Below are 14,065 nucleotides of genomic sequence, written 5' to 3' on the forward strand. Positions count from 1 at the left end.
TTGCAGGTTGCAGAATAAATCTTTATATCTGCATATCCTAGCATATTCTGACAAATAATTCAAAAATGTCTATTTGAACTCACAGATTTCCATGCATGCCATCATGCAATCATTCCAGAGATATGTAGACAAAACTCACTCATTCCAGAAATTTCCCTGTAAGCAGTTGTGGTTCGAGAAACTCATCCTCTATACTTTGGCCACTTTGGATAATGATTTGACTCATGCAAGTTTTTACTGCCTAGATTAACCTAGTAGCTTCCAGCCTGCATATCCCCATGTTGAATTATGATGGAGAAAAATTATTTCCTTGCCACATTTTACATCAATGTTTTATTATTGAATTATATCCAATTCTGAGTCAAAACCCAAAGCAGACAAGATGACATAGAAGTAATGTCATAAGACGATGAGTGAAGCACTGTTCATGTGGCTATCCTTGACCCACTCACAGTGTGAGAGAGATTTGAGGTACTGATTATCCAGGCCCAAGTCCCATGTTAACCCTTAAATGAACAGAGCAGCCCATCGTCCTAAGTGCACAGACTGAAAGTAATGGTGGAACACTGTCCCCAATAAAGTATTAAAATAATAATCCCTGTCTAATAATATTAATTCTGAAAGAAAAGAATGGCTAGCATACTTTTTCTTATTAAGAAGCCCTAGGATAGTAAATATGACTTTATAATTATAAAGAAGAAAATTATTACTCTTTATGCCACATAGTCTAATTGAAAAAATAATTATAATTAATTAGAAAACAAATAGAATTAAAAATGTTTTAAAAGTCTCTGGTTATAATATAAATAAAAATAATCTTCATGAACTTGGAGCAGGTAAGTGGTATGGATGCTGACATTGCCAAGACAATTAAGAACTAAATTAGAAATAGAAATTTAATATAAATTCGAAACTTCAAACTGTTAAAAAATCATAAAAATAATTTTAATAAATATAAGCACTGCATTGTGCATGCATGTATCAAACACTATTGAGATATTAGTTTCCACCAATCTTCTTAAAGTTTTACACAGCCACAATAAAAATTCCAAAGAAATTGAAGCACAAGGATGGGCAAACAGACATTGACAAAGAGATTTTAAGTTTTAAGCATATAAGGAATAAAAGGATACATTAGCATTATCAAAGATTAAAGAGCATTGTAAGTCTAAAATATTTGAATCACTGTATTCTGAAGCATTAATAAACAGAAATGGAACAAGGTAGAGGCTCCAAAATAACTCATGCATGTGTTTATGTGTGTGTGTGTGTGTGTGTGTGTGTGTATCTGGTATGACATATATACATATGTATGTATATATATGACATGTATATGTAACATGTATTATATATAAATATTAATACAAATATTATATAATATATACAATATGATAAGTAATAACCAAGGGCTTCATATCAAGAAGGTTAAAATACCTCTAAGAAAATAGTTAACTCTTTGGAAAAAAATAAATTAAAATTAATGCTTATTTCATACCACATACAAAATTAAATTCTGAATATGTTAAAGATGAAAATTAAGCATAAAAATACTTTATAATTTAGATATATTTTTAAATAAAAGGTAAATGTAGAATAAAAGAAAATTTTTATACATTTGATTAGATAAAATAGTAAACTTCTATATAAGATTCAAAGTAAAAGCAAATGGAAAAAAAGACATAAAACACATGTCATGCAAATTATTAACATCTTTAAAAAATAGTTTCTACCACCTAATCAAAAATAAAGAAGGGAATAACTAAAACTGTGTGAAAAGAAATGCCAAAAACCAGTGATATTAAAATGGTTACATCAATTTTAGTCACAAAGGAGATGAAATTTTTCATTTATACATTGACAGTACACACACACACACACATAAACAAAACACTCCAGGATCAGTGTAGATACAGTAAGAGTCACTCTGATATACTATGTGTCAGATTATAAATTCTTAATATTCAAAGAAAGCAGATAAACATAGGGGAAAAACAAAGACAGGCAAACCATAAGTGATTCTTAACGATAGAGGACTGAGGGTTGATGGAGGGTGGTGGGCAGGGGATGGGCTAGATGGGTGATGGGTATTGAGGAGGGCACCTGTGATGAGGACTGGGTTTGCATGTAACTGATGAATCATTAAATTCTACACCTGAAACTAATATTACATGATATGCTAACTAATTAGAATTTAAGTAAAAACTTAAAAGAAATGTAAAAAACAATTTAAAAAAGATAAAGAAACAGAACGACATGTATCAAGAACATTAGATAAACTTACATTATGATCAGTAGTTACGCTTCCAAAAATATATTCTGAAGAAACCTTCCATGATATTGGTTCATTGATTTATGGTGTATTATTTATGATTGTAGGAAAGCAGAACAATCTAAATTCTAAAGGTAAAACGTTACTTAAATGAATCTTATTTCAGATATTCAGTGAAATGTAATGGAGTACTTAAAATAATGCTTTAGAAGAACAGTTAATGAAAAGCCCAAAATTCATTCTGAATTTGAAAGCATTATCTGAGATAAGATGTCAACTCTGAAAAAAAAGAAAAAAAAAAGAAAGAAAGAAAGAAAGAAAGAAAGAAAGAAAAAAAGAAAGATGATTACAGCCTACAGCCTGCATAATTAGTATCTCCAGGCCCAAATGAGGTCGTTTTACACTAATATTCATATTAACCAGAAACGTATGGGACACTGAAGTGTTAACTAGAGACTGGGTGGCTGGCAAACCCATCCCAAAGTTTGTGGACTGTTTCCTAATCCCTAACCATAGAAATATGTAGGTTCACTCATCAATTTATTCAGAAAAAAATCTCATATATATATTCACATATATGAATACATATGTATATATGTACATGCACACAGTAAATACACATGCATAACAAATATATATGATATATACATATATATGATAGATATACATGATATATGTATATTATACATGCATATCTATCATATATACATGTATCCTTTCCTCTTTAACAAAGTAATACTCAGTATTTTTGTTACCCATGAGAGTGTGTCATGAACAAGTTTCATGAAAATAGGTAGTCATGAACAAATGTCTATCAGATGGCAACTGTGTTTTCTCTGCCAGCACTCTCGAAAATAAAGCAATCCCAGCTTTTTGTCTTGATTTTCTCAATATGGTAGCCAGAATTTGGCAACATCACAGTCTACGAATCATTATTTGGCAACTAAGTAATTCATGCTTGGTACTGCAGTTCCCATCTGATGCCTTAGCTGCGTGGAAAACATACTTGTTTTGTGGAAAAGTTTACCTTTAAAAAATATGCACTTGCTTGATACCTTGGTAAGTTCTCCCATAATAGAAATGAGGTTTTCATTCTAGCATTTTGAAACACACAGAGAAGAGCTCAGGACAATTCTCTATCACACAAATAATATAAAACAATATGTAGTTTCAGGATATTTCAGAGGTTATTATGATAGAAATTTTATTTTTATATTTAGACTTTTCTGGTATATTCATGCTGCTTTAGTATTATTCAATTGTACAGACTAGTGGAAAGCTTTGCCTTTAATTAAATTTAATAAACAATTGCAAATTTCTGAAGAGTAGTTTTTGGGAAGCCGAGTTAGGATAATGAATTTAATCTACAAAAATAAAATTCAAAAGGTACATTCTTAAATTCAATTTAATGAGAAAAAAAATGCCTCAAAATAGTATTTCCTATTATAAGCTAACAAGCTTTCTTACTTTCTGTATTAAAATTCAGATTACATGGAAATCAAACCAAAATAGCAGTGATTATATTATCGCTTTGAAAGTAGCTAGTCTCCAGTAGCAATTGCATATTTAACAAACAAAAAAAAAAGGTATTCTATTACTCAGCACTTCACTAAATATGGCCAGTTAATGGAACACAGAACACTAAGCTTCAAAATCCCTATAATGCTTCAATCATTTTGCAAGAGAAAAACACATACTTTAAAATACATATTAGCTCAACAAACTAAAATATTCAATTAAAAGGTAATCGTATTGATTTGAGAAGATTAAAATAACTTTGTACATTACTTTTGATTCCGGGAAGTTGTAATTGAAATATTAAAACATTATACTTGGCAGCTACTGGAATTCATTAAAAAATGGAATTAATATACAGGGAAAATGAAAACTATTTCAAATAAACTGAACAATCATGAGTCTTCTTCAACTCAGCCTATAATGCTAAGTCTTAGCTAATCTCCTGCTGAATTACATAACTTGCTTGTTCCAGCATTTCTGTAATATGGTTGTCAAATAGTTTACTGCCTGGATAGGCTGATTCTTTCTGAAGATCATTAACAATATGATAATCGCTGGTCATCATTGTTGAGCAGTGCATATATAAGCAAGATGAAAACCAAACTAGGTTTTCCTGCTTTCTCAGTTTCAACAGCAATCTCAACCAGTTTGATATCAAGAAGTCATTGTTTCTACCGTATATGTGAAATTTTTCTTTCAGATACAGTTGAGGTATTTCTGATTTTTTTCTCTTGAGTTTAAGTTTATAATCTGAAAAAAAAAAAGAAATTCTAAATCCCATTTAATAAACAACCTAACAATTCTTTTTTTTTTTCAGTTATCAGGGATGTACAAATGTCTTTTTATTCAAAAATACAAAATAAATTATCTGTAGGCATGGATAATGACAGCAGTAAACCATTATATGTTGTCAACTGACACCAGTAACTGATGGTTATAGTGATTTTCTTAAACATCAGCCAGCCTTTTCTTTAGTCATTTCCTTCAATTGAGGTGGCTCAGTCAGTTAAGTGTCTGACTTTGGCTCAGCTCATGATCTTGAGGTTCTAAGTTCGAGCCCCACATCGGACACTCTGCTGTCAGCACAGAGCCCACTTCGGATTCTCTGTCTCCCTCTTTTTCTGCCCCCTCCCCCACCTGCTCATGCTCTCTCTCTCTCTCCTAAAAATAAATAAAAATTAAAATTAAAAAAAATAACAATTCAATTATTATTTTTTTTAAGTTTATTTATTTATTTTGAGAGAGAAAAATAGAGAGGGAGAGGCAGAGAGAGAGAAGGAGAGAGAGAATCCCAAGCAGTCTCCATGCTGATAGCGGGGCTCAAACTCACAAACTGTGATATCATGACCTGAGCTGAAATAAAGAGTCAGATGCTTAACTGACTGAGCCAACCAGGTGCCCCTCAAACAATATGTTTTTAAAGTTAATTTGCCTTTTACTGGAAACTTGAACTATTTATTTTGTCTTTGATTTTTTAAAAATGCATTCTGCAATACAAGGGACTACATGCGTGCACACACACACACACACGTGCACTCACATGCACACACAAGATAGCCTATGATCATGAGCAACTTCTACTTCCATATAGAAGACAAAATGTAGTTCTGAAATTCCTTGAAATGTTACCTATAATTAACTTCAACAAATCAAGCAAATGACCATATTCTGAACTATATTATACTCATAAAATTCCAACTTCTGGAATTTTATATGCTGTTCTTAAATCCCTTCTTGAGTCTTTTGAGTTAGTATCCAAACCTTCCTAATGCAAAGTTCTAAGTAACTACTCCCAGTACTTCAGTTTTGGTTCACAAGAAAAATTCACTTACCAAAACAACTGTGTATTTGTTTAATGAGGGCCCACTAGGCACCTGGTTCATTTCTAAGTGCTTACAGTGAATTGAAAAATTTAACAGTGATCAAAGCACTATAGGTAGGACACATTATTAACTCCATTTTACAGACAATGAAACTGACACAAAGGGGTTCAGTGATTTGCTAGAGGTTGCTGTCCTGATAAGGGCACAGACAGGCATCCATACAGCTCATCTGGATGTAGAGTTCCTACTCTCCATTCCCGCTGAGGTAACTTCTCCATGATGAAAGCAGGCTGGATTTAAGTGCTTCCATTTTCTTTTAGATATGTCATTCCCTGAGCAGCTCACCATGGTCCCCACTACTCTTGATTATATCCTCTCACAGAGGTCAGAAAAACTATGCTTGCATTTCTACTTCCCATATACATATGAAAATATGAATAAATGTAAATAGGAAAGCAATATATGGATAAAAATAAATATATAAATAAATGTAAATATGAATAAATATAAATGGGAATAAAGAAATATACATATTTCTTTGTGGATATAAGCACATTATTTCTCTTAAAATAAGCAAAGGCCTACTTTATATTATCAGAATGGCCACTGTTAACACCTGAGTTTGTAACCCTTTTTTCAGTCTTTCCAAATACTCTCTACTCTGAATCAACAACTTTTTTTTAACTTCTTAGATACCTCCAGTTATAGAACTTCCCCTTCAGTCAAAATTCCTTACCACTTTTGCTTTTTCTTGTCTTCTATTTTTTAATTTTTTTTTTTTTTTTTTTTTTTAGCCCGAATGGTAAAATGCTTCAACCATTTTACTTCAGTTACCTCATCAGGTTCCAACCCATGGTACTTAATCTGCACCTATACTTCCTAATTGAAACATTCCAAAATAGTCCTGCTTTCTTATCTGTTGGTACCAAATACATTTCCTTCTCAAATCTAACTGATGAATCTTCCCTTTGAAACGCTCATTGATTTTACCTTTTTAATATTTTCGTACACTTCTCAAGTTATTCTATCCTGATAATTTGCATCTTATCTCAAGATCCCATTCTTTCAATGGAACAATCTCTTAATGGATTCATTGCACTGAATTGTGCTCTAGTCTGTAGTCTTGCCACCTCCTATTCTTCTTTGACACTGTTCACTGAGGGATCTTTCAAAAATGTAAGTCTGATCCTGTTATCCACCCACTTGTAGTATTCTGTGGCTGTCTACAGCCTACAGAATGAAGGTCAAGCTTTTTAATACTCAGATCACATTCTGAACTCTGTCACTCAAGCTGTGACTAAATTCAATCTCTGTGTATTAAATTAACACCGAATCTTTGGAATATAGAGAATTTTTGCCTCATTTGTACAGAATTCCTTGATACTCCAATAGTTTAGAAGTGTTGGGTCCTGTCATAGAAATCTGTGAAAGTTCTACAAATTTAGAATATGTAGTCTTAATGATATCTAAACACTTTGTTTTCTAGAATTCTTGTGACTGCCTTAGAAAGAATTTAAGTATGAATGGATTCTTTCTATATAGTTCGTAACAGTGGCTTTAACCTCAATTTTTTTTAATGAAAGATTCCCCTAATTGCTCAGAAGTTGTCTTACTTTTCTTATAGTATTTTTTAAACTTCATTTATTTTGAGAGAGAGAGAGAGAGAGAGAGAGAGAGAGAGAGAGAGAATCCCAAGTAGGCTCTGTGCTATCAGCACAAAGCCCACCATGGGGCTCAAACTCATGAACCATGAGATTATAACCTGTGCTGATATCAAGAGTCAGAAGCTTAATCCACTGAGTTACCCAGGTGCTCCTTTTATTTCCCTTTTTCTTAAATGTAAACCATACAAAAACAGATTACCCATTTTTTCTACTCCTCAGATATATATATATGTATCTGTATTCATTAAAAAATGGGATTAATATCCCACATATGTATCATATATATACACACACATATACATATGTATATATATACACTTATATATATATACACACATATATATACGACATATATATAAGTGTATATATATAATCTGTATCATATATATACACACACACACATATACATATGTATATATATATACACAAACACATTCATTCCACATATAAGAGAAATCATATAGTATTTGCCCTTCCCTGTCTGCCTTGTTTCACTTAGCATAATCCCTCAAGGTCTACCCATGTTGTTACAAATAGCAAGATTTTATTCTTTTTTATGTCTTTTTTTATTCATTCATCCATCAATAGACCCTTAGATTGTTTCCATATCTTAGCTACTGTAAATAATGCCACAATGAATATGGGGGCTCATATATACTTTCAAATTAGTGATTTGACTTTCCTTGGATAACTACCACAAATGGAATTAGTGGATCATATAGTAGTTCTATTTTCAAATTTGTGAGGAACCTCCATATTGTAGCTGCACCAATTTACATTCCCACCAGCAATGCACAATTGTTCCATTTCTCCACATCATCACCAACACTCATTTCTAGTCTTTTTGATAATAACCATTCTAACCATTTTTATGGTAATCCATATCTTTTGTGGTTTTGATTTGAATGCCCCTGATGATAAATGACATAGGACATTTTTTCCTGTGTCTCTTTACCATCTGTATGTCTTCTTTGGAAACATGTTTATTCAGATCTTCTGCCCATTTTTTCATCAGATCACTTGGGGCCTTTTTTGCTATTGAGTTATATGAGTTCTTTATATGTTTTAGGTATTACCTCCTTTCCCCATTGTATCTTCTTGACTCCTTTTTTTGTAATTTAATTGACCATATATACATATATTTATTTCTGGGATCTTTATTCTGTTCTATTGACTTATATGTGTGTTTCAATGCTAATAACATACTGTTTTAATTACTGTAGCTTTGTAATTTAGTTTGAAATAAGGGATTGTGTTGCCTCCAGATTTGTTCTTCTATCTCAATACTGCTTTAGCTATTCAGCATATTTTGTTTTCTTTGAATGTTTGGTAGAACTCACCAGTGATGCCATCTGGTCCTGGACTTTTATTGGTTGGGAGGTTTACTGATTCAATCTCCTTACTAGTAATTGGTCTGTTCAGTTTTCTATTTCATCATGATTCAGTCTGACAGGTTACGTGTTTCTAGAAATTTATCAATTTTCATAGGTTGTCCAATTTGTTAGTATATAATTTTTTGTAACTGTCTCTTATGATCCCTTGTATTTCTGTGGTATCAGTTGCAATATCTTTTTCTCCATTTCTATTTTTCTATTTTTATTTATTGAAGTCCTCTCTTTTTTTTATTCTTTTCTGGATGAGTCTAGCTAAAGGTTAGTCCACTTTCTTCTTCTTTTAAAGAACATGCTCTTAGTTTCAGTGATCTTTTTCATTGTTGTTTTAGTCTCTATTTTATTTATTTCTGCTCTAATCTTTATTATTTCTGTCTTTCTAACTAACTTTGAGTTTACATCTATGTTCTTCAGGGATATTGGCCTATATTTTCTTTAAAGTTAGGTTCTTTATTTTAGATTTTTTTGTTTGTTTGTTTCTTGAAGTAGGCATTTGTCACTATGAACTTTCCTCTTAGAACTATTTTTGATGCATCCCATACATTTTGGTATGTTACATTCCCATTTTCATTTATTTCAAGGCATTTTTAAATTTATTTTTTTTTGTTTTCTTCTTTGTCCCATTCAGTAGCCTGTTGATTAATCTTCACATATTTGTAAATTTTCTAGTTTTCTTCATGGAAATAATTTCTAGTTATATAACTCTGTAGTCAGATAAAAGACTTGCTATTATTTCAATCATTTTTTAATTTATTAAAACTTCTTTTGTGACCTAGTATATTATCTACCTTGGAAAATGTTTCATGTGCAATTGAAAAGAATGTGTATTCAGTTGCTTTGGATGAAATGTTCTGCAAATATCTGTTGGTCAGTCTGGTCTAATGTGTCACCTAAGGCTGATGTTTCCTCAATTAATTATCTGTTTAAATGATCTATGCATTCATGTAAGTGGGGTGTTATGGTCCCCTACTATTATTGTATTGCTGTCTATTTCTTCCTTTAGGTCTGTTAATATTTCCTTTATATATTTAAGTGCTTTATGTTGGATGCATAAATATTTACAAATGTTCTATCCTCTTATTGGATTGATCCCTTTAACATTAAATGCTTTTCTTAATCAAACACTGTAAATCTATATAGATGTTAAAATCAAAAGACTTTTTTTGAGGGTGTTTTTTTTTCTTTACCTGAAATGTGATGATTTTTCTATTTCAATATTTCAATATATATTTTGCCATATACATATGTGGGCAGCTAAGGAAGCATGCTTGTATCTAGGTTTCTATAAGTGGTGTTTGCATGGCTGTCTACTCTTTGTGGCCTTTCAGTCAGAATTGATCTGCCATGATTCTCATATTAAGAACCAGAATAGAAGAAAACCCCTGCTAGCACTTCCTGTGAATTCAAATCATTCTCCTATTTGCTCACAGGATCTTCTATCACCTTCTTTTACCTTTCAATTTCTGTGAACTCCTGGTTCCACATCCTTGTCTCTAAGAATTTACATAAACCCCTCCCTATGTTTAATCAGCAGCTATAAATGATCTATTCCAGAAACCCCACCTCATTTTTCTCTCAACAAGCTTCTTATTTTGTTTTCTACAAGAATGCAGTGTTTCAGCAAATGCTCAATATTGCTATTTTTTGGATAAATGAATGAATGAAATTACCCAAACTTGGGATAATTTATTATTCCCTTAGCCATGGGCTTTTGAGACCTGAACAACATGAGGCAATAGTTTTAGTCCAACATGAGTTAGTGGGTTCCCATAAGTAGATAGGAATTAATAAACCCTTGTGTCTGCTGGCAAAATTCATAATTTGGCTAACTCTCTTGCATTTGGCTAACTCTCTCTGATGAGAAATATAAAATGTGAGTTATATATTAAGCAGGAGTGTTTATATGAAAAATATTCTGTGATTTATGAATTGCCTCCCGGCTATCAGAAATACTCTGAACTTTGGGTTTTCCTAAGTGCAGTAACTCTTGTAATTGACATGACTATTGCAGGGATCCTACCCATGCGTATAAAGTAGTTACGCATATTACATCCTGAGAAGCATGGGGTTTTTTAAATCAAAGGAGAAGATATTGAATTTTGCCTCCTTGTACCTGAGCTATCTGCTGAATGGTTTCCTCAAAAACTTCTAGGAAGAGTTATGCCTAATGTTAGCATGCTACCAAGCTGGGGTTTTTGACCAATATTCTTCTGGATATACTGCCTACGAAGGCTGTGTAAGCTAAGAAAACTTCCTTGTGGGAACTGCAAAAACTAATAGTGTTTAGAGTATAGATATTTTACTTCTTTAGTTAGGTTTATTCCTATACATCTTATTGTTTTTGATGTAATTGAAAATGGTATCAATTCTTTGATTTCTTTTTCTCTGATTTGCTATTGGTATATAGAAATGAAACAGATTTCTACACATTGATTTTATATCTTGCAAGTTTGCTGATTCATGTTTTTGTTCTATTTTTGGGGGAATCAATTTTTGGTGGAGTCCCTCAGGTTTTCTACATAGAGTATCATCTGAAAATAGTGAAAGTTTGACTTCTTCTTTGCTGATTTGCATGCCCTTTATTTCTTTTTGTTGTATGATTGCTGAGGCTAAGAATTCCAGTACTATGTTAAACAGTAATGGTGAGAGTGGACATCCTCATCTTGTTTCTGATCATAGGGGAAAAACTGAGAGTTTTGACGATGATGGTAGTTGTGGGTTTTTGGTATATGGCTTTTATGATGTTGAGGTATGTTTCATCTACCCTACCTTGACAGTCTTTATCAAGAATAGGTGCTGTATTTTGTCAAATCTTTTTCTGCATCTATTGACAGGATCATATGGTTCTTACCCTTTCTTTTACCAATGTAGTATATCACGTTGATTGATTTGCAAATATTGGGCCACCCCTGCAACCCAGGAATAAATCCCACTTGATCATGGTGAATAATTCTTTTAGCATACTGATGAATTTGATTTGCTAATATCTTGAGAATTTTTGCCACCATGTTCATCAAGGATACTAGCCTGTAATTCTTTTTAGTGAGGTCTTTGTCTGGCTTTGGAATCAAGGTCTTCATAGAGGAGTTTGGAAGTTTTCCTTTCATTTCTAATTTTTGAAACAGTTTGAGAAGAATAGGTATTATATCTTCTTCAAATGTCTGGTAGAATTCTCCTAGGAAGCTCTCCAATCCAGGACCCTTGTTTGTTGGGAGATTTTTGATTGGTGACTCCATTTCTTTGCTGGTTATGGGTCTGTTCAAATGTTCTATTTATTCTTATTTCAGTTGTGGTAGTTTGTGAGTTTCTAGGAATTTCTCCATTTCTTCCAGATTGCCCAGTTTGTTGACATATAATTTTTCATAGTATTCTCTTATAATTGTATTTTGGTGGTGTTAGTTTTGATCTCACTTTTTTCATTTGTTATTTTATCTACTTGGGTATTTTTGATTAGTCTGGTTAGGGGTTTATCAATTTTGTTAATTCTTTCAAAGAAGTAGCTCTTAGTTTCATTGATCTATTTTACTCTTTTTTTCTATATAATTTATTTCTGCTCTAATTTTTAATATTTCCCTTCTTCTGCTGACTTTAGGCTTTATTTGCTGTTCCTTTTCTAGATTCCTTAGGTATAAGTTTAAGTTGTGTATCTGGGACATTTCTTGCTTCTTGAGAAAGGCCTGAATTGCAATATACTTTTCTTCATAGGACTGCCTTTGCTACATCCCAAAGGTTTTGGACAATATGTTTTCCTTTTCATTTCCTTCCATGCTTTTTTATTTCTTCTTTAACTTCTTAATTGACCCATTAATTCTTTTTTTTTAATGTTTAATGTTTATGTATTTTTCAGAGAGAGAGAGACAGAGCATGAGCAGGGGAAGGGCAGAGAGAGAGGAAGACCCAGAACTTGAAGCAGTATCCAGGCTCCGCACTGTCAGCACAGAGCCCGACATGGGGCTCAAACTCACAAACTGTGAGATCATGACCTAAGCCAAGTAGGATGCTCAAGCAATTGAGCCACCCAGGTGCCCAACCCATTCATTCTTTAGTAGGATGTTCTTTGATATCCATGTATTAGAAAGCTTTCCATTTTTTTTTCTTGTGGTTGACTTTAAGTTTCATAGTGTTGTAATCTGAAAATATGCATGGTAGGATCTCAATCTTTTTGTATCCATTGAGGGCTGATTGATAACCCAATATGTGATATATTCTGGAAAATGGTCCATGTGCACTCCAGAAGAATGTGTATTCTGTTGTTTTGGGATGAAATGTTTTGACTATATCCATTAAGTCCATCCAGTCCAGTGTGTCATTCAAAGCTATTATTTCCTTGTTGTTTTTCTGCTTAAATGATCTGTCTATTGTTGTAAGTGGGTATCAAAGTCCCCTACTATCATTGTGTTATTATTATTAATGAGTTTATTTATTTTTATGAGTAATTGATTTATAAATTTGAGTTGTTTCATGTTGGGGGCATAAATATTTACAATTGTTGGACCTTCTTAATTATGATATAATGCCCTTCATCATCTGTTGTTACATTCTTTGTTTTTTAAAATCTAGTTTATTTGATAGAAGTATGGCTAATCCAGCTCTCTTTTGACATCCATTAGCATGATAGGTGGTTATCCATTCCCTCACTTTCAATCTTCGGGTGTCTTTAAGTCTAATAAAAGTCTCTTGTAGGCAGCATATAGATAAATCTTTTTTTTTTTTTTTATCCATTACAATACCCTATGTATTCTGATCGAAGCATTTAGTCTTTTTATATTCAGAGTTCCTCTTAAAGTTTCTTGCAACGCTGGTTTGGTGGGTTTTGTTTGTCTGAGAAAATCTTTCTCTTATTCTGAATGACAGCCTTGCTGGATAAGGAATTCTTCACTACGTATTTTTCCCATTCAGCAGGTTGAATATTTCCTGCTCCTCCTTTCTGGCTTGCCAAATTTCTCTGGACAAGTATGCTGCTAACCTTATGTGTCTGCCCTTGTGGGTTAAGGACCTTTTGTCCATGGATGCTTTCAAAATTCTCTTTTGACCTTTGTATTTTGCAAGTTTCACTATGATATGTCATGGTGTTGATTTGTTTTTGTTGATTTTGAGAAGAGTTCTCTGTACTTCTTGGACTTGAATGTCTATTTCCTTCCCCAAATTAAGGAAGTTCTCAGCTATAATTTGTTCAAATAAACTTTCTCTCTCATTTTCCTCCTCCTCTTCTTCTGGAACTCCTATGCTATGGATATTATTTTGCATTATGGAATTGCTGAGTTCCCTACATTTATCTTCATGATCTGTAAGCTTTTTTCCCTCTTCAGCTTCATTATTTTCCATAATTTTATCTTGTATATCACCTATTCTCTCCTTTGCTTTTTCAATTCTCATTGTGACTATATCTTGTCAGTTTTG

This window comes from Acinonyx jubatus, chromosome B1 (genome assembly GCF_027475565.1).
Source record: "Acinonyx jubatus isolate Ajub_Pintada_27869175 chromosome B1, VMU_Ajub_asm_v1.0, whole genome shotgun sequence".
Lineage (NCBI taxonomy): Eukaryota > Metazoa > Chordata > Mammalia > Carnivora > Felidae > Acinonyx > Acinonyx jubatus.